Raw genomic sequence first — 22,317 nt, 5'->3', positions numbered from 1 at the left:
AGAGAGAGAGAGAGAGAGAGAGAGAGAGAGAGAGAGAGAGAGAGAGACCGTAAAAAAACAAAAACACCAAAGTATTGTGCATACATCTGAGCTGTATTTTGGGCACTGTTCGTTCGTTCCCATTGGCTCGATGGAAAAAAAAACAACCAACCAAAGAGACTATTCACATTCGTCGCACATAAATTTCATGGTAATGATTTCAGGATAATACACATTTCAATGTAATAATCACAAGTATTATATGAAATAATAGCGGCACTCAACCAACAACCGTGAATAACAATAGAGAGTGAGACTGATTCCAGGGCACATCTATGCAGATAGTTGAATAAGGTTTTGATATCATCGCTCGCGCGCAAAAAAAACCTTTACCCCATAACTGTTTTCGTAGTATAAAGACGAGAAGCGAATGCAAAAAAAACTCGTGCATACAAAAGATGTCATGGTCAGAGCACTACTTGAAATGAAAATTTTTGTTGAATAGAAGCCAAAATGTTGCATACTTATGTGCTGCTTCGAGCCCGATTTCGGTTTTTCGGTCGGGTTCGTTGGTGTGGTGCGGAAGCAGACGTTTATCTGTTTCATCGCGCAAACGACAACATCAACGACTCACTGTTTCGACAGACTGTCTATTTGTTTCACAGTTAACCATTCACCTTTGCACCCATACAAATTGAGATAGCATCAATTTTTGATCAAATTCAATCCACGATTTTCATTCGCTTCGTTGTGTATTCCTTTTTTTTATTGTTCAACAGTTTACAAAACCGAAATAGAACCAAAATCCAAACACACATCATTTTGTAGCTAGAGCAACCACATGCTCAACAAATCATCCTTCGCTGTGTTCCAGTGAAACCGAAAAAAAACACATGCGTTTTTTTCTCCTGTTTGTCCTAGAGATGAACACGGTGAAACAGAATGAAATGTGATAGAGGAGAGGAGAAGAGGGGAAAGAGAGAAAAAAACTGTATTTTAAAATTGTTCTCCCGAATGCGATGCAACAGACAAAAGTAAAATATGAACACAATAACGATCATCGAATGTGAAATAAATTTTCTATGAAACAAAATCAGTTGGTCGCATTCGTTCATTTAGACAAGAGGTAAAAAAAAAATATGTATCGATCTGAAGAATTGAAACAAAATAACATCGAAAGGCCCAAACGATTCAACACAATAGTTCAGAGGGTTAGTTGGCATCGTTATGTGTATTTTTATTTATTATTATTATTATTTTTTGGTAGAAAAACAAGTTTTTTCGTCTCTCTCTTGTCTCGTGACAGCTCAACTGTCAGAAGTGAGAAGAGATCACAAATATACACAGCCCGAAAAAAGGGTCTGGCTATAATGAGTTATTCAGGCTATTGAAGAGATTTCATCTTTATTGACGAGCGCGCGACTTGTGATTAGGGTGCTCCCGGTCAATAAAAATGTGTTGAATCTCGGGCTGTTGGAACGCAGCACGACTCGATTGATCTAGTTGTGTCTCTAATTATCAATGGAATGTGAATATATTTCAACATCTTCCGAAAAATTCAAATGATAAATACTACAAATAGAAAAAGAAGAAAAAAAAGCGCTCCAAAAACCAATTCAATTATAATAATGGCCGAAACGAGTTTTACCATTATCATAATGATGGCATTATTTAATGCGCAGATTGTTACGGCTGCAAATGGAAAGAACAAATCAATTCCATGTGTAATTCAATGGTGCTGTCTGTTTGATTTTAATTCGTACAAATGAACCAACTCGTTCACCATCAAAAATACGACGACGACGTGGACGATGAGGAGAAGATGATGTGCTGTGCATACAGTTTTCATAAGTGAATTCATTTTCCACGTCCTTTTTCGTTCTTGGCTGTGTGTGTGTGTGCGTACCACTTTTTTGGCCAAAGTAGAGATCGTTAGGGGTTGCAGACACATTCCGAATTAACATTTTACAGTGGATTTCTACATCGAAAATGTTTTAGTTTATGTGTCACTTGAAGAGTCAATTTGATTTTATTTGAGCTGCTACTCTTGCTGCTGATGTTGTTGCCATTGCCATTGGCACACTGTAAAGAGTATCGTCTTTTGAGAGCGCTTGGAATCGTCCATTTCATTGCATCGAGAATATACTTATGGTTTTCCACTATTTACGTAATGAATTGTATCTTTATTATTCTGGAAGTGAGACCATTTCGTTGGGCATTGAAGTCAACATTGAAAGCCGAACGAGATGGTGATATTTGTGCGCGTGAGCGCTTGCTTTTAAGTGCGAAACCATCCGATCGACTTCACCAAGTGCACAGCCGTCATTCCGATGAAAATCGACAGCAGCAGTGCAGCTAATACGGAAAAGCATGTCGCATCCAATGTTTCTGCAAAAAGAGGATACGTATGATGTGTTTTACCCCGAAATTTCTCACAGCTACACACCAAATGCATATTGTGCAATTAAAATGCTATTCAAAACCACACAAACACACACACAAACAAACATTTGGTTTGAACGATTTTTCATGTCGCAGCTTCTCTCTATCGTTCACAATTTTCGGTTGAATATTCTTTTCTCTCTGTCACTCTTACTCTGTTGTGTTGTGTTGCTGCAAAATCTCGGCAGTTGATTCAAGTCCTGTCAGTCCGATGAGAGTTGAGTGTTGAGGACGGTATTTTTTTTTGCGGCGTTAACACAATTTTCTGGGTAGAATTTGTAAACAAGCAAATTAAAGTTAAAGATCACATCAAACGGCGATACAATATATTGTATATGCAGTTAATTTACACTGGAACATGCCACATGGAAACATTATGATGACATTTAGCACCGACAAGCTGCTACACACAATTGTACAGTTTTTTTTTCCTCCAAATTCTTCTCACTCACTCACGCTCATTTCGAGAGAATGTGTCTAACCAGAAAGAGAGTGAGCCGTACATATGCTGTGTCGTATGATTGATTTTTCGGTGATTGTTGTGTCGGAGTTGTTGTTAATTGTAAAGTAATTTCATCTGTCATTTATAGACCGAAAAATTGCTTTCAACTTCGTTTCGAAAATTATAAGTTAATTTAAAATGGTTGTAAAATGACATAGTGCAGCTCAGATGTTTGTTGTAACACGACATATGATGCAAGGAATGCGTGTGTGAGCGAGTGTGAGTGAGTGAGGGGACAAAGGCAAACTATAAAAAAAGCCTCACAAACGAACGAACGAACGAAGAAACATTTCTTGACATTACAACGCAATGAAGTGAAGATCGAAGTGAACGCGACGAGGTTAATCTTTTCCAAAACAACGGAAAAAAAATTCACATGGGAATTCCATGTCGAAGTATAATTGTGTGCATATCGCGCGGCACACTGTTCCCAAACCGAAAATAATAACATTAACGAAAGAAATTGACGGAAGAGAAAAAGAGTTCATCCAATAAATGGCCTTCAAATTGGAGTGGAGTGTCGAAGTATAATAAAATTTTATATATTTTCTTTCTTCGTCTTTCAAATTTACATTGAAACAATCGAAAATAGAGACAAGAACCAAAGAAAAAAACGACGCTCGGAAGAGACAACAATTACTCACACTTTCAATCCTCGAGAATGTCAATGAATAACAATCGGGGAGAGAAAAAACAGAAACAACGACATCGCTGTCGTCGAATGTCTGACACGGAAACGAATTTCGAAACAAAAAATTGAAGAAAAAAACACGTTGAAGAAAATAAATGAACCATCGTCTTTAGAGTAACATGGAAACTAATTGAAACAATGTCCATTTCCATTTGTCTTCGGTGGTGTTTCCATGGAGTGCATTTTGATTGTGATTCCATTTGGTATATTTCTATTGTGATGTGTAGAAAAGTGTGTGGCATTGCATCGAAGTGAATGAATATTGCTAGTCAATAAGTGCTTTGGAAGCATCCATTTGATGATTACGTTAAACATTACGCTCAGTCGCTCACTGTTTCATTCATTCCTTCGTTCATTCCGTTTGCTATGTGTGCGAGCGCAGAGCGCGCACAGTTTCCACACTGTCTGAGCATTTGCGTGAATATCTCTGCCCATATAATTACCGACCAAATTTTTCTTCTATATATTTATTTTCCCTCGTTTTGTTCGTGTTTCTCCTTTCTAATTTTCTCTTTCATTTTACATTGCAGATACTCGAATTTGGATCGATCGCGATATAGACAGAGCACCGAGTGTTTGTGTTGTCCGTATTTTGCCGATGATAAATTGGGGATATGGAAACATATGTGCGGTAAGTGGATTTTTGATCATGCCACATTAAGTGTTATATTCGACTAAATTATAATTAACTCGAAGAAAGGAAGAAGAAGAAGAAGAAGAAGAAACGGAATAAGATGATGACTACGACGCTGTCGTTGTCGACGACGCGCATTAAAATGAGAGAAATGAAAATGAAAATATGTTTGGCTTTACAAAGTTTCCAAGAGTGTGATCGTCAATTTTATATTGCTCCCACATCATTTGATGTTCAAATGCACGATAGAGACAGAGCAAACGAGCAAACAAGCAAAGCGTACATAAGTCGCTGTATGGCATCGTATCGGCGAGTCATTTGCTTGCTTACGCTTTTAAAGTCTAAAACCCTACAAGGAGAAGTTAATTTCTAAATGACTTTATAATTAAAGACAAGAATGCACTCGAAACGGAATCCGTATGGAAGATTCCGAGAGCGCCGCCGAAGATGAAGACGACGACGGAGAAGAAGAAAAAGAAGAAGAACTGGCGCAAGGAAGTTACTTCGCCAGATACACACCGAATAAATGTATTTCCACTGTCGATTGCACAACATGGCGCATTGTTATTCATTATTAAGCGGGTGAGGCGTGCGAGCGAGAGCGAGAGAGAGCTCGAACAATATGAAGCCTGCACCATGTTAATCCAACTCTTAAAAAGTGATGTAAAATTTTATGATTGGCTTGGAATGACTTGAAACAAAAATAATTACATTTGTAAGGATCGACTTAAGGAGAAAATTGAAAATTTTTCAGATGAAACGACAAATTCAACTAACCAAACCAATGTGTGCGTTTGGGTGTGCACTGTGCAACGGCAAACTCTCTTACTATGGATGACGGAGCGCATTCGAGCGCCCAAACGATGCCGAATCAGAGGGAGAAAATATCAATTGCGTAATTTCTATCCATTTTAAATGGTGATGGAGTTTCGTTTTCTTTCGACTCTCTGCATTCGTTGCTCTCTTCTCATTCAGTGTTTTTTTTTCTTCTTCATTTCAAATATTTATAATTAGCTTCCACATTCCCGTTGCACCGTTGTGGTGTCGTTTCCATTTCGCGTCATAAGAAGTTTTAATAACCGTTCGGGAAAAAGGAAATCTTGAAAATGCCAGATATACTTTGGCAGCTGCACAACAGGGGCACAATCATAAAATGTGTTTGTGAGCGTGGAAAAAAAGGCCAACGTAAGTAAATGCGCATAACTGAAAACTCAACAAGAAAAACTATTAAGAACCCCGAAAAAAAAATCAATAAAGTATATTTGGCTGTGTGTCGGGACACAGTGTGAAAAAGTAACGTGGTGGAAATGAACAAAAAGACGAACGAATCAACGCCGTCTTCAATTTAATGCATCTGATTACCGTTTCCTTTTTTTTCTCTCGTCACGACACTAAATCTTCCGAATATTATGCGAACGAAGAAGAAGAGAAGAAATCGTTCACGTTTTTCAATGTGAAACGAATTCGATTTCGTATCTAGGCGCCATATCACACGGGCACACCGGTGTGTGTGTGTGTGCTAGAATGAAAATACATTCAAATAGTGCAAATGAATGCCATCGCTCGATTCATACAATCGATTTGATCGTATCCATGGCACTTGCACGTATATTTAGTGCCGTTAATCGCATCAATTCAATTACATATTTACATAATTTACGCGCTAGCGACGCGCACACTTTGAATGAAGATTAAGAGCCGCACGAAGGCAGATATGAAGAAGAAGAAGAAGAAAAAAACAGGCATTACAATTCACCTTTTGCTGCGTTGATTTCCAGCTCTGGATTCAATTTGATGCGGTATGCGGATTTTTAGACCAAATATCGAACACAAATGAAATGTCTAAAATAAATATGTTTGTGCTCTCAACGACGACGACGACGACGTCAATGTATCATTGGAATTTATGCAATTTTCGATGGGAGCGATTCAAGCAGCACATTTCAAGCAGAAACTTAGCTTGTTCATACAATCACTTGAACTTACATACACACACACATACACTCATACACACGCATCCACGTATTCTGATCCATAAAAAGTAATAAATGAGTTCGGTGGATGGTTGTTTTGTGCCATTTCTCTTCGTCTATTGATTTGGTTGCCGCTTAAATTCACTTAAAGTCATTCAGTTTGATTACCTCGATTGAATGGGCGAAGTGGTGGAATTGGCAAGTACACATCCATTGCATGTTTCCGATGTTTATTGTTTCGATTTTTATTTAACTGCTTGAGTGCCTTGAATCGCATCTAGAAGAAAGACGATGGCAACCGCGAACACACAAACCGGAGTGAGTGAAAGCGAGCGAACGAGAGTGAAACGGAGAAAACGAGCAAAATTACATTACACCTCTTAATCGTTTTTGTGCTTTTCTTTATCCCTGAACTATGGTCGGGGAGAGAGGTAGTGCGAGGGCGGGTGCTCTTGTTGTCGGTAACGTATTTGCACAATAACATTCAGAATCAATTGCTTGGCATCTCCGGCATCTTTTGTTATTTATATACGGTTTCGGTGCGCGTACCACTCGTCTGCATTTCTAATGACGATGTGTATTGGATCACATGGAACGGTATTAGAGACTGAAAATACTCGAAATATATACATATATGAATATATGGCTGGCATAAATACCGGAGCGATACACAAACAGGAGGAATATAAAGTGAATGGCTGCAAAAAGCTCAAACCAAAGGCAACACAGCAGCAATAGCAAGGCGAGGGAAGGGGAAAAATAAGCATCGAATAGAAAATAAAAATGAGAAAAGTGAAAAACTCAAGTCGATGCTATACGTTTAAGGCGCACACATGCATTTCATAGAATGCCATATCCCCGCCATTGCCAATGGAATACAATGAATTGTTAACAATGAAAATTCGCGTATTTCTCGTGATTTCGTTCCCCTCCCCATGCCTCGCACACTAAAACTCCAACCGTATTTCTGTTGAATCCCGCCAACACATTACGATGAAGTATGTGCATGTGTATTTGTAGGACTTTCAAAGAGCCACTCTTATTCTTCTTCTTATTTTTTCTTCTTCTGCTTTTTTTTGTTGTTGTTGTGCAAATGCTCACCCAGTTCCAAGCGCATGTGATGGCTTGACTGTCGTGAGACGACAGTAAAATGCAAAATTTTCTGAATTTCATTCTTCTATAATAAATGTGAATAAATTGTTCTGCCATTGTTTGGGAGCGCTTTAATTTCGAATGTTTTCCGTATGAGAGAACGCGCGCCGTATTTCATCTCGATCGCACATACACCCACATACACACTCACTCACCGAAAAACCCGTAGCATCTTTCTTCTGCATGGTGAATGACACAAAGCAATGCCGCCACCACCACCACCACCATCACCATCACCACCACAACCGCCACCATTCGCTGAGATGACAAGAAGCGCCAAAGTTGGAACGAGTGAATTCTATTGATGGCTGCAACTTGCTATTGGTTCGAATCAAACCGATGAAAAAGCACACACACAACATGACATTTCCAATTTAAAATGATTTCTACGCTGCTTTTTTTCAGCCCGCCACAATTGCGTGCTTCGTTCTGCCTCCTCAGTCTCGCGTTTTTGTCGCATATTCGTCCCGGAAATGGCTGCGAAGTTGGAAAACTTAACCCATATTCAGTTGACAAAGCCTTTTCAAAACCACAATAATTTATATTTTTTGATTACAACCCTTATATTTGCGGCGCCGCGTACATAATGACGAAAACATTCTCGAAATTCATTCATCCAAACCGAAAATTGCGTTTGTCAAATAAGAGCAGCATCTCATCGTTTTCCCCCACATTCATCGTTCCAAGCCTTTTTCGCAATTTTCAAATATTATTTTGCGTGTACGGTAATTCCTTTAAATGCGCTCTTAACACACTTCACAACGCAAGCTGTCTCTGTTCTTTGTGCGACAACATTCACTCGAATGTTCATGTTTACCTGAAATGAGGAATGCCGACGATGATGCTGCTGCTGATGCTGCTGTTGTCGCCCGCACCAAGCGTCATATATTCATATTTTATTTAGAATCATAATTAACTCTGGCAAAAAGTGCGGTTTTACATTTTATTGTAATAAATGAAACCGAAAATGTTTATTGATTTCGGTGAGCAAAGCATGACATATTATGAAAATGGATATAAACGATACGCGGAAAAGCGTATGATACTTTTTAATGCCGGAGTAAGAGACTGAGAGAGAGAGAGAGAGCGAGTGCAAAATGTGAAATTTTCTCGCGAGTTTGTGTGTCATGCGTTCGGTATTTTGTGGTATAATCGTGCATGCACATTTGTCACTTTGCAATCTCAAGACGCATCATACAAACAATCTGTTTCTTTTGCTCCTCTTTTCTACTCTCCACGAAAAATTTTCATTTTTCGTCTCTCGTGCAAATATTGGAAGCATCAATTGTTACGGAATGTGTGCATAAAAAAAATCGTGCTGTCGCTTTGCGAATATTAGATTTAGAAATATCAACCGCAAGTGTGCTTTGGTTGTTGTTTTTTCCCTCCTGCTTCGTTGTCATCGAAGCGATTGAATCGAATTTGACGTGAAAAAAAACACACAAGTCGAAGCATAAATTTTCCGTGTCAGATACAATATACTTAATGTTCATGGCATATTGTATCGTGGAAAACAAGTGCTCTTTATCGGTGCTCGTTGTTGTCGTTCAGCGGCTACACAGGGCACACGGCAAGAAAAAGTGGCACGATCTTTATGGGAGCGGGAAGGAAAAGCGAAGAATATGCGCGTGACCGCGTCGCTATCAAACGTAAATTCAATAAACTTATTGTTCTATAAAATAATAAATGTATTCCTACCTCTCCACGCCCGCCATTCACGTGCGTGTGTTGTAAATGTGTTAGCGAAGCGTTTGTCAATCTTTGTGGTGTGCGCGCGAGATTGGTGTAATTCGGTGTAGCATTTCCTCTACGGTCTACATTGATTAGATTAGGATCGAGGATTGTGTCAAATGCTGTTAAGTCCTTCGTTTTCTTCATCTGCCCGAGTATATATCCGTCGCTGCCGTTGGCTCAATGAACGAGCAAAAACCACAACAAAAAATTAACAGAAACGTTTCTTTAGTCGTTCACATGAGCGAGAGAGGGAGTGAGAGAGTGAACAGACGTAGGGAAAAATATGAGAAAAAATGAGCACAAAATAAAAGTAAATAAAATATTCTCAGTAGAATGAACCTATAGAGACAGAGAACGAGCCGGAGCTGCTGTACAATATTCACCGCATAAGTTTGTGATAATGGTGATGATGAAGATGATAATACATAATTCAAAGCAACACCACACAAAAAACCGAACCGTTTTTTTCTGCTTCACTCTGTTCCAATGTGCGCGCTATTCCCACAAAGGGCTTCTGTGTTTCCATTCGCGTTTCGCTAGAGAGACAAAGAATTTTAAATACGGCTTCATAACAACGATGACGACGACGAAGACGACAACAACAATAAAAAAAACCTACAAAGTATTTCTTTTAAATATGGTATTCCATCTCTTCTAATCGTTGTGTACGTATTTTGATTTTCTTATCGATATCGGCAAACGCAAACGTAAACAATGGAACAAGCCCCGCACAATTCGTCGCAATGAAGAATGCAAATATTTCGATTTTCGACAAAACCAAAACCGATTTTGTGGGAAATTATCTCTTTCGCCCGTTCGCTCGCCCGCTCGTTCGCTCACTTGTACAGCTCGGTGTGTGTACAGTTGTTTTTCGTTCGTTTGATTGTTTCCAGAATTAAGGCCAACTACGGAATATACAAAGGAATTGAACATTTAATTTATCGACAGATAATCAAGATATTTACTTTATTTCTTGTGACATGCATTTGCGGTGGTTTCGATCAAATCGAATGGCTGTGTCTTTGTTCGCGTGCGCGTGAGCGCATGTGTAAGTCGCATTGAACCGTATTTCTTATGCTTCATAATGCGGTACTTCCATAGTAAGCAATCGGCTTTGTCTTCAGAAGCAATTACCTTTTCGTTGTGTGTATTCTTTACGAACCGAAATGATAAAAAAAAGCACAAAATACATTTCATGGTTCATGCTCTTTTCGTGGATGCCCATTTTCTATCGCTCAAAGTTAATAAGTTCCACAATTGTGGAAAAGTACATGATTCGCTTTTTTATGCTTCATCTCTTCGAATGCGAGAAGAGGCCGTGTGATTGTGCACTGTCGTTCGTTCCGGATACAAAAATACAATAGGTAAAAACGCAGGACTCATTTAATAATGAATGCATTTATTGCCGTTTATTGATTGGAATGAGCGAAACAAGCCATTCGATCGAGCGCGCATCTTTCGATTTGCCGAGAGCATCGAAGAAAGAAAGAAAGCAAGCAAGCGAGCAGCAATAACAACAGAAGCAACAACAAAAAACTAAACGAAGATAGAATCTTTGGCTCATTTTCTCTCCGATTACATTGCGGTAGCAGCAAAAAACATAATGACTATCATTTAAAAATGCTATATCATCACAATTTCATGAATTTAAATGATTCCGTTTTTGTGTGTGTGTGTGTGGATTGAAGGCGAGCGAACGCTCGCTCCCGCGCGCATCCCATTGAAAAAGTTGCGCGTCATCGGCAACATTTTAGTGTGGTATTTTAATTGCAACTTCAGAACTATTAAATCGTTTGTTGTGTTGCCATTTTTATTTATTTCTCATGCTGCTGCTGCTGCTGCTGCTGCTGCTGAGCATCTTCGATGCCAAGCATCCGACTATGGCGCGTAATAGATTTTAAGTTGCTTAATGTTGTGTACGATGTTGACTATCGGTTTTTTAGTGTCGACTTTAAGTGTTTTGCTTATTCAGCGTTCGACACAACTGTGGCGCGCGGCCACAAGCACACACAGTGACCGCAGGATATCATTTTATTCCTTCAACCCATTAATTTCGCCATTATTCTCTGCTTATTCAAAACATGCACTTAATATGACATCAAACTAATGTTAGATTGTATAACATTCAATTTGTTGCATCTATGAGGCAATTAAAACCAGCAAAATTCCACATTTCTCGTGCGATAAAGCAGTGTGGAGCGTGAATGAGCAATAGAGAGTTGGTTGCGGGACAGAAGTTCGTATTTCAAGTAGTCAATATCGATTGAAAATGAAGGTTCGTTCTTATTGCATTCTTGATGGCGGTGGCGTAAGTGGCAAGGGACGATGAATATTTCTCAATTTTAATGTTTTGTCTATGGAACACTTTTGAGTGTGCAATGTGCATGCATGGTTTTATTATTTATTGCTTTTGAACATTTCAATTGATCGTTGACGTTGAAAGCATTCAATTTTTGCTCGTTGAGATCCAAAACAAGAGAATGAAAATTAGAAGAAACGAAAAAGAAAAAATGGGTAACACAAAAATTGTTGGTCTCATTGTCCTTATATTTATTTACATCTCATGTGAATGGAGTCTGCCATGTGTGCATTGGCATAATTTTTATTGGCATTTCCTGGTGTTTGCAACACAATGGCAAAAATTTATTTGGCGAACAGAGAGAGAGAGAGAGAGAGAGCGAGGAGGAGTGAAAAAAAAACTGGCTGAGAGCGCAAAAACTTTGTAAACGCAACAGCTCAGGTGTTCATGCAGATGAACGTAACAACTGCAGTTTGTTAGCTCATTGTTTCCTGGATGGCATTCTCAAAAAGCCTGTCAAAGCACACTTTGACTTTTACAATGTGTGTGCAAAATTAACATTCCATATTATTTGAATGTGAAAATTGTATACACTCATGGAGAGCAAAAAAACGCACTCAACGGGTTTTTTTTTGCAGCTTAATCACATTAATTTATAATTAACCACTTTTGACAAATATGAGTGAGCAGGGATGAGAGCAAAGAACCCATGGTTGAAATTGTGTTGTTGGCTTATGCTACAAAAAACAAATTTGGAAAAAAAATCAATGGACTTTATTCATTTTTCATGGGTTTCCCACTTCGTGCGAAATTTCCATTTGCGCGCTCGGATTCGAGTAATGCCTCGACTGAGAAAGCGGTACATTAACTTAAAAGCGGGAACATTGGAGTACAAAATGCCAAACATTTTAGAGAATACAGCCACACAGACACACACACACACACACACAATATTCTATGGCATTAAATGCTTATGCACTTGAGAGAACAACGTGCGCACATGAGGCGCATTCATTTAGTCCAAATTGTGAGTTAACTCGAAACGAAACAAAGACGACGTAACGCAAAAGCCAGGGGAAGATGAATGAACACGATGAGCAAAACGGTGGAAAAAAAACAACAACAACAACGGCAACAGCAACGGCAACGGCAACAACAGCCAAGCCGAAACGGACCTCGTTTCACATATTTTAATTTGCATAAGTATTTGGAATTTCAATGCAGCATTTTAATCACAAATAAAATTGAAAATGTTCAACACTGGTTAAGCCACAAACACACAGGATTTTTGCGAGCAAACAACGACAGAAATAAAAAAAACACACCGACAAGAGAGTCCAAACTAAAAAGTGTAAAAAAAAATAAACTCGCACAAACACACAAATATAAATAACACACAGGGCAACTAGCATCACAGAGTGAGTGAGAGAGAGAGAATTGCAAAGCTGGATAAGTATGCTTATTGCAAAGAAATGAGATGAAAACAAATAAAATTTAAACAGTTGTCTGAGTGTTCGCCAAGTACATCGAGTACTTTACATTTTTGAATAAAACCAAAAATTCAATTTGCATTCAAACAATGTGTATGACGGACGGACTGCAAACGGAAAAGAATCATACAAGAGTCGAGGCCCGGCTCGACTCGCCTCGACTCAGCTGAAGCCAAACACATCGAACGAGAGAGAGAGGAAAAAAAGTGTTAGAGAGGCAGCAAGTTAAATATGAAGCAAATGCGTACACATGCTACAATGACTGCTCTGTTAAGTGAATACACAAAATGCGATGGCTGTTACCTTCGACGGTCGTTGTTGTCGCTTGAGTTCTCTCTATCTCTCTCTCTCTCTCTGCCTCATTTTGTGCCTCATATTTTGTACCCATTTAAACTAACAGCCGAGCTGAAAAGAAGACGAAACAACAACAATGAAAACAACAGAAAAAAAATGGTTGGTTAGAGTTTTCAAGCTTACAGCTTCAAAAATGTATACAACAATTAAAAGTTATATAACGACAACGTTGCAGTGGCAAACGATAGTGTGTGGTGATTGTCTGCAAACACACGTAATGTGCAAATCTACAGAGCATTTTGTCGGTCATTTGAGCGACTCATTCTCGGTAGGTGGTCAATCTCAGGTTCGAATAATGTACGACCCTAGATCATACACCAACACACGCACACCATCACATTATGCAAAGTGTTTTCCGTAAATTGTCTGGCCGAACAGTAACCGGCAATGTATGATGTGTGCACATGTAAAAGACAATCGAATGACCGACCAAAAACCCAGCATAGAAGATGGATTTGTGTTTAAAATCTCTTACGTCCTTTCGTGTGTCATTCAATTTCGAATATCGCGAACAATTTCCAAGCAAACAAGATTCTCAACAAAAGTTGTCGAGCTTTCGACTTGTCGTCGTTGTCGTTCGTTCGTTCCTATCAAAACTTACAATCAAACTCACAACCATCTTTTTCCCACACATAAATTGTTTAAGGCAACTTGGAGGAAATGTTCGCAAAACGACCGAAAAACTTTAAACTCGCTTCAGGTATACTATGTATATTGGTGCTTCCTTTTAGCGTAACTCTTCTAGCAATGGTAACAAATGCGTTAGTTTCTTTTGGCTTAGGCCACACACTTTTACATACATTATGCAACTTGTTTGCTAACTAACTTTTGCACTCACAGCAAAGAAGTCATCAAAAGTTCGTCACACTGTACGGAAATCGATTTGAATCGGATAAAAAAAGGCTGGAGTGATGAGAAGGAGAGAGAAAGAGCGACCGACACAAGATGCCCATAGGCAACCGGGATCGCCGCAATTATAAATTTAACATTTGGCGGCATTGTTTCAACGGATTTCAATCAAAGCTTCAATTTGTCAAAGAGAAAATACAATACTGCCTGCCCGAAAAACCTGAAAACCATATGCAAAGTACGCGGTTTCAAGTAGAAATGCCAAATCATCCTGAAAGTATTTTTTTTTTCTATCTCCGTTCTCGTTGCTGTTGTTATTGCTGCGTAAAAAGTGGTTCTATGTCGAAATGACTTGGGATATTTAAATCAGCAGCACATACACAAATACTTAACTTGTCACTGGTGCAATCTTTCAAGGCAGACAAACCTCTTAATATTTTATTGCCATCACTGATGCTGCTGATGTGCCTGTGTTGCTGGATTTGTTGTTTCGGGCCATCCATCTATATTCGCAAGAGCTCCTCCGGTTTTTGGATTCATACATATGAAATAAAATACTTAAAACTAGATGCAATTCATGGTAATGTTATTCAGTCTGTATGCTGGTATACCACGAATAACAAATTTATGTAAATTATTCTCGCCTTAAATTTCGAACTCTCGACAAGTGAGCGAGAGAAGCAATGGAAAGATGGTGTGTGCGTGCGCGTGCTTTTATCGTAGTATAAAACCAACCGAGAACCATGCAAAATGCCATTCGAAATCGAAATGCAAGGAAACATGGAAAATAGTTGCATAGTTGAGCATCTAAATGATTGTGTGCATCATTTCGATCACCGAAAAAAAAACACACACTCTTCCACATATATATGGCAAAAACAAAACGAACAACTGAATCGAGGGAGAGAGTTGCAAAAAAGGGAGCGAGTAAGAGATAGGATCGAAGAAGAAGAAGAAGAAGAAGAAGAAGAAGAAGAAAAAAACCTAGACTCAAATCCTCCAATGAAACCTTTCATCATCCTCGTGTCTGTGAGCCACACCATCAACATTATCGGTTTGATTTATTTCAGAATAATTTTCATTTCAATTTTAACTCGATTCAAGCAGAGAAGCATCCCTGGAAAATTATGCATGAAACAAATGCACACACGTCACACCAGTTAAATAAAGTCCGACCAACAAAACGAACAAAACGAACGAACGAACTCACACACAATATAAACCAACAGAGTTGACGGCTAGGGAAAAATGCCCAGCACATTGAGAGAGAAAGAGAGATAGAGTTGGGATTCCCGACCAACAGTTGGGTTGTGATGGCAACTGAGATGGAGGAAAAACGAAAAGCAAATTGAAAGAATGATGAAATTCCACACATAAAATTCAATTCCAGTGAAAACTGCACACAAACTTTCGAATCAATTGAATAAAAGCCATTTTGTGCAAATAAAATATGTTTCATTTAAAACCAAACATTACAGATACATTTTGACGGGCTGTGTGTGTTTGAGTTTTGGGAGAGCGTATTTTTCGTATTATAATTACTAAACGGTTTTCCTATTTTGCTGCACTCCTACAATCGTTCGAGCTGAAATTCTCGTAGTAGTAGTATGTATGGCAAAATAATCAACATCGATCGATGTAAACGGATCGCTTTGCAAAGGAATCTATAGTAATGACAATTTAAATCGTTGCAACCCCATTGCGATGCTAACGGGAATGCGAATTGTTAGATGTTATTCTTTGTGTTATGCCAGGAATTGCGATCATTTACTAAGCAAAGAACGTTGTCGCATTGAAAGCGCTTCTGTGCAAACAGAAACAAAAAGACGAAAAACGAAGAAATCGAACACATTAAATCGTTTCTCGCATAAAATCGGATGGCAATGGTTCAAAGTGCATCAATAGTGTGTGTTTATGTGCTGGATATGTTCATGATATAATCAACATAAACATAACACAAATGATGATATGGCACGGGATTATTTCTATGATTTTCATTATAGCCTTGGTGCTTCTTCACTGCAGTCATACACACACACACACTGTTATGCATAAAGTTCAATATTACGACGTTCTATTTCATTTCGGATTGTGGTTTCGAATAGCATACCAGACTTCGAACATTGTTAATATACTCATGCTGCATATATATTGAAAATGTTCGCAAATAACCGACACGACAGCTGAATCATAACAAGGTATTTGCAGTGGAAAGTTCACAAAACGGCGACGCTTTTTGGTCCCAGCGAATGGGGAACTGAAAAATATTTGGAACTTTGGCGAATTCTTTTGATGGCGCACACACACACAAACACCGTACTCTCCTATTCAGTTGGTGTTTGAGTTTGAACATTGATCCAACGAAAGTGCCAACTACGATGTAGTCAAAACAATTGTACCGCAACCGAAAATGTGAACCATTCGTTCTCGTTTTCAATTCCTTTGGGATTGTACCTTTGGTGGTACTTTTTGATCCAAATGGACATGTTCACTGCGAAATTTTCTCTGGCCTTGATGCTGAAAGCACACACAGTTACACGCACAGACACATGGATTCATTTGTGTGAACGGGATGCAAATGTAAACCAGCAATTCATTGGATTACATTCAATGGGTTTGGCATGCACAGGAAAAGAAAGCAAAGAGAGAGAAAAAACAAACAAACCAACCGATGGCATTCCAATCGAGGCCAATTATCTGCATACTACATCTCGGTGTTCCATATTTCATGCATTTCGATTATTTTACACAAATTGTATGTTGTGCACTTGTAATTCTCACACTTGAGCTATATCGTCTCGTTCTTTGGCGCATATAAATCAAGCACTTTGCAGATTACAAATTTTCCATTATTTTAGCTAATCCCATACAATTAAACGATGATTTTGATAAGGGCAATGTGCATTTCAATAATTGATTTGAATTCCAGATATTAATTGACACATTCTCATTCTTGCACGCATTTTGCAGCAAAGTTTTTGTGATTGATTCCGGGAAGGGGGAGGGATTGGAATTGCATAAAAGCAACAAAAAAAAAAAACGGTTGTGTACTATGAGCTCGAGATGAATTTCACCCTAAAAATGTTTCGAAATTCATTCCGGAACCCGACCATGGTCCAATGCATTCTTCGAATGGTGTGTGCATTGATCGAGTCAATGGGCATCGCTCGTTCGGTCGGTCAGTTGTGTATGCAAGCATTTTTGTGTGTTGATTATACGGCTCAAACTGATGATTAGGAAGGCAACGGATGGAATTGTCGAATGGAAAATGAAGAGACAGAAAGATAGAGAAAGAGAGAAAGAGATAGAGAGAGAGACAGACACAGGGAGAGAGGAATTCAAACTCGTTGGCGAATCAAATTCAAAACACTAATAATAATCATCTTCATACAAGCGTTAAGCACATGCAATGCAGCTAATAATGATAATCTGAATGGCAAATTGATGAAGCTATCTCTCAATGCACTCAAATGCGTGATTTCTTCATATATTCTCCTGTCATTGGATATCGCGCACAACCAGTGCGGCCCATGTGTGCGTACGTGCGTGTTTGTGAATGTAACGTTTGCATTCGATTATCTCGATTACATCACTCTCCAAGAGAACCATATATGACACAAACGAGAATATTTTCGACTAGACACGTTGATGATTGATGGCATCGATTGTATTCTGAGTGTGCTATGCCGCAAGTGTATGCATTGCACAGTGCACAAGCATTCATTAGAATATTGTTATGGGGCCTTATTGATACTTGAATTGATGTGTGTACTAGTTGTTCACACGTTGCAGCCCGTTCGGAAATCAGAACGACGAAAATTTGCGAAATGCGCCAAAATCACACAATTAGGTCGCATATTCGTGTATATATATGGAGACTGTGCACTGGACAACACACACTCAGCATTCGTCCGGCTTATTATGTTATACATTTATTGGCCTCGATATTATTTTTCGAGGCCGAACACAATGACTGACAATCCAATGAGAATTTTGATACTGCAAAATTTCCAAGTGTACCATTATAAAATTATAACTGGCATATATGCATGCAGGGACTAGCACAATTTCGCGGAATTTTCACCGAAATTAGATAGTATAATAGAATCGAGAATCTGGATAATGAATACGAATGCCCAAATGAACGCGCATCACTCGTTCTCGCTTCGTATGTGTATTTTATAACGTAACACGTTCGCTTGTCAACCGCTTGATGGAATTAACATTTTCGCCATTGAATATAAAACATTAAGCAATCGCAGCTAGCAATAGACTGTTCAATAGAGAGGTGGCTACCTGTGTGTGTACAACATTTCGTGCATTGCAATACTGCAATGCCACTTCCATTTTTGAAGAAAAAAAAAGAACGCATTTTACCTGGACCCCGAGACTCGTTCGGTTCACATTCATCAAAAATGCACACAGTGGCCAGCGCACACACGCAGTTGCACTTCACTTTGTGCATCAGACTAAAACCGATCGTTAATAATTAATTTGCACCGGCAAGTCCGAACAAATTGAAAATTGTGCTTTTGCTGTGGACAGAGCGGGAGAGAGAGGGATAGAACACACAAAGTCATTACATTTTGCATCATTTGCAATGCAAAAATCAATCTCATCACAGCACTCACTCACACACGCACAATCCAAAATTTGCACAATAAATGACGGATGTCACCTGTCACATGTCACCGATTGTAACAAGAGAAACATAGCATTGATGGCTCATGACTCTCCCAATGCGCCAACCGCTCTCAGACGCATTATCCATTATTAAATCTCTGCATCAAACTGTCATCTTATTTTCACTCGATTAATTAAAAACAGCAGCAAATTGCATTCGCATTCGTACGATTGACGGTAGCAAGCATCAAACTTCAGTTGCTAATGTCATAAGCTACAAGCCAAACAAATTAACGCTTATCACGACGAACAAGTCGAACATTTCGAAAATCGGAAGTGAAAATATCTGAACGTGGAACAGAAACAAACATGGAATATGAAACGGAAGAGAGGAAAAAAACTCGAACTTTAAAAAAAGAAGAAAACAATTGAAAGTAATTTGGAATGTGTCGTGAGGACAGAAAAACTCTATTGGAAAAATTAATTGCTTTCATTTAGTGGTATTATTTTGACAGGAATTATTCTTTTTTCTCTCATTCCCTCTCTCGAAATCCAATTCATTTAATGAATCATGAGGGCAATTTACTTGGAAACTAATTAATAAATTAAATGTTTTTGCTACCAGGCAAAAAAAAAGAAGAAGAAGAAAAAGAAAAAAAGAAGTACACAGAGAAAAAGAGAAACAATGCTGACCTCAACACAACGGCTCAAGTACCAGCGCGAGGAATGGATTGAATAAAACAGCGAATAAAATGTGCCGACAGTTGGATTTTATGGCTTTCATTGATTTCAAACGAACGCTAAATATATGAGTGGAAATCACACTCGTTTAATGCACAACCAACGAGTCAACAAATAAAAAGTCACAAATGGAATGGAAACGAAAGCCGCTAAGCTGATGTTCCAATAAATAGATAATTCGCTGTGTTCTTCAATGAATAAAATATTTTTCTCCCTTTTGCAACTCAATCGATTTCGATAGACACATATAAATCACGGGTCGCTTTACTTCTCTCGCTCGCTCGCCTTGGCTTTTTGTCTATTTTTATTATTAGTTTTCCTGCTTCTTTTTGTTGTTATTGTACTTTGGCTTTGCTCCACATGCAATACGATACGATAATTATTTTTCATGTTTTTCTCCTGTTGTGCTTTCGGTTGATCTTCGTTCGGGAATTGAAAGAGACGAAGCCAGCGCAAAATAGTCGCGAGCGTGAATACTCGCGCGAGCGCGTTTTTGCCCGCGTCCGCGTTCATTCGCTCTCGATGTGGTCGACTTTTTAATGTGCTCATTTACGATGGATTTCAAATACGTCTCGAATGTGTGAGCACACATATAATTACGTGGCGCAATAAAACTACAACCGTGTTAATGTTAAACGATCATTAGACACTAGCAACAATCACTGATTGGTACTTCAAGTCGCATTTGATTGAATGTATGTACATATATATATATAAAAAAAAGGTGAGGGAATTGTAAAAGAAAAAAGAAGAAGAGAGAGAGAGAGAAAGAGAGAGAAAAAACTCCGGTTCTCGCTTTGATTTTCAAATCAATGCGGTGTGGAGAAAATGAAGTAAAGTTCGAGTGCGATAAATACGAGTTGGTTTTCTAAACTTCTTTTCTCGTTTGAAATTGCATTGAAATGGCAAACGTTTGGTGAAAAAAAAACCAGCGGCACGGATAGCTATCGCAATCGTTCGAATAGAATTTCGCATGATCATTTCTTTTTCCTTTGTTCACTCAAAAGTTATAGTTTCACGGAATAATGCCAATGAATGCATGCTGAACTTACACACACTCACACACAACCGTACTCATGAAACAATAAAATTCAAAACTTAGAGCACGCAAGCCTTTCCGACACAATTTTCGTAATAAAAAAGAACATGGCATTTCATTTAGTGCAAAGTCCTTCTCTATCAACCGATTGAAATCTTGCTGCTCAAAACCTCAACCAATGGAGTTGGCTTTTTTTTCTCCACTCGGTGTATTCACTCTCATCGATTTTGTGTGTTTTGGAAACCGAACAGAAAAATAAATACACCATTTGCATTTAACCATAAATCGTTTATGGGGTTTTATCCACATCGTTGTTTTCTCACTTTATCAAATCAAAGCTCAGTTAAAGTCGATCAGGCGATAAAGCATTTTAGAAAACTGATACATTTTGCTATTGCGTTTCAGACCTACTTTCGATTCGGTGCTGCCGTTGTCGTCGTCGGTCGGTTTGTTTCTGTTTTTTTTATTAAATTCATTTTTTCACTTCGAACTCGAAATACCTGCCGAACGATAAGATATATTTTTTTCCCCGTTGAAGCGAAGCCGCTTTGTGGCTTTTAAATAAATGCTCAACGATATGCGTTTATGTGAACCACCATGTGCCACATGTAATCGATAAAATTATAAATTAATTGCTGCTTTTTATGTTTACCTATTCGTATTTGGTCAATTGCGCTGACATGCAAATGGTCATTTATTTTATTATAATTGGCATTATGGGAACAACTAAATCGACTCGAATGAAACAAGGCAGGAAGAAAAACAACCAAATGCTATGTTGAAATTCGAGAACAGATTCGAGTTGAATCGATGTGTTACGTTGCGATCTATGACCTAAGGAAATTCAAGAATGTGACCTTCTGTTTTTTCAAAAACGATGGCGGCACACGCGTGTATACGTATTGCAAGAGCGCCAAGAAATAGGAGTCGCGCATAACATTAACGACGACGACGACGACCGGTCATGGCGGCATACATCACACGAAATAGGCAACATTCATTGCGGCCCCAAAATGATAATTGTTTAACTTTTTAATTCGCTGTGTACACGAATACCGATTATAATCGTTATTATCAACCGGGCGAATAATGGATTCGTTACATTTAACAAACTGACAACTCGAACAAAATTGTGTGTGTTTGTCGATTTCGTAATGTATCTCAATCGCTTTCGATAATTATTGAAAATTTAAATGAGTAATAAAGTATATTGTACCATTGAATATAATCCGAATCGCAAATATGGTATCACTTTTCCATATGGAATAAGTTACATCGTACCCCGTATGCCAACGGTGTGTTTTCTCGGTTTTAACTCGATTTTTTCCCCGCTACTCTGTCAAATTAATATGCACTCGGCGCAGAAATGATGTGAACTGCTGTCTCGCTTCGCCTTTTTTCCCCCATTTCCATACCTCGATTGCATAGGTTTTTCGGCCACTTTTGCCGAAGTGTTCTATGTTTCAACATAAATATTTAACCAGTGCAATTCGATCTATCTGGTTTGCGTGTTCTGGTGAACGTCTGGTTAGAAAATGTAATCAAAAACCGTGGTCTAAATGCAAACGCTTTCGAGCCCAGACCAACACGATGTGCGAGTGAGAGAGGGAGAGTGTGTGTGTGTGTGTGAGAGAGAGAGAGAGAAATCGAGAAAGAGAACTCACAAGTGTCTACTAAGAAATGTTACTACAATATTGTTTTATCTATTCCAAAAATTTTCGACTTCAACTGCACACAATGCAGCTTACATTTTACCGAGTGCGGTGGGACGGGAGCGGTTTGACTGGTGCATGTGCATGCAATATCGATCGATAT

At 38.7% G+C, this 22,317-nt stretch overlaps 1 protein-coding gene across 3 annotated transcripts in view; it reads left to right on the top strand.

The window, feature by feature from the left end:
• The window catches only part of LOC129577758 (netrin receptor unc-5), a 181,791-nt gene that overhangs the window by 55,748 nt on the left and 103,726 nt on the right, over positions 1-22,317 (top strand). For all 3 annotated transcript variants that reach the window (XM_055465270.1, XM_055465268.1, XM_055465271.1), the window contains one exon: positions 4,145-4,245. The gene's annotated coding sequence lies outside the window, so the exon portion shown is untranslated. The remainder of the gene's footprint in view (positions 1-4,144; positions 4,246-22,317) is intronic.

Source organism: Sitodiplosis mosellana, unplaced genomic scaffold (assembly GCF_009176505.1).
Source record: "Sitodiplosis mosellana isolate CC-2019 unplaced genomic scaffold, AAFC_SMos_1.0 Smas_scaffold_6226, whole genome shotgun sequence".
NCBI classification, from domain to species: Eukaryota; Metazoa; Arthropoda; class Insecta; order Diptera; family Cecidomyiidae; genus Sitodiplosis; species Sitodiplosis mosellana.
The sequence above is the reverse complement of the archived record's forward strand: the minus strand, read 5'-3'. Positions and strand labels throughout refer to the sequence as shown.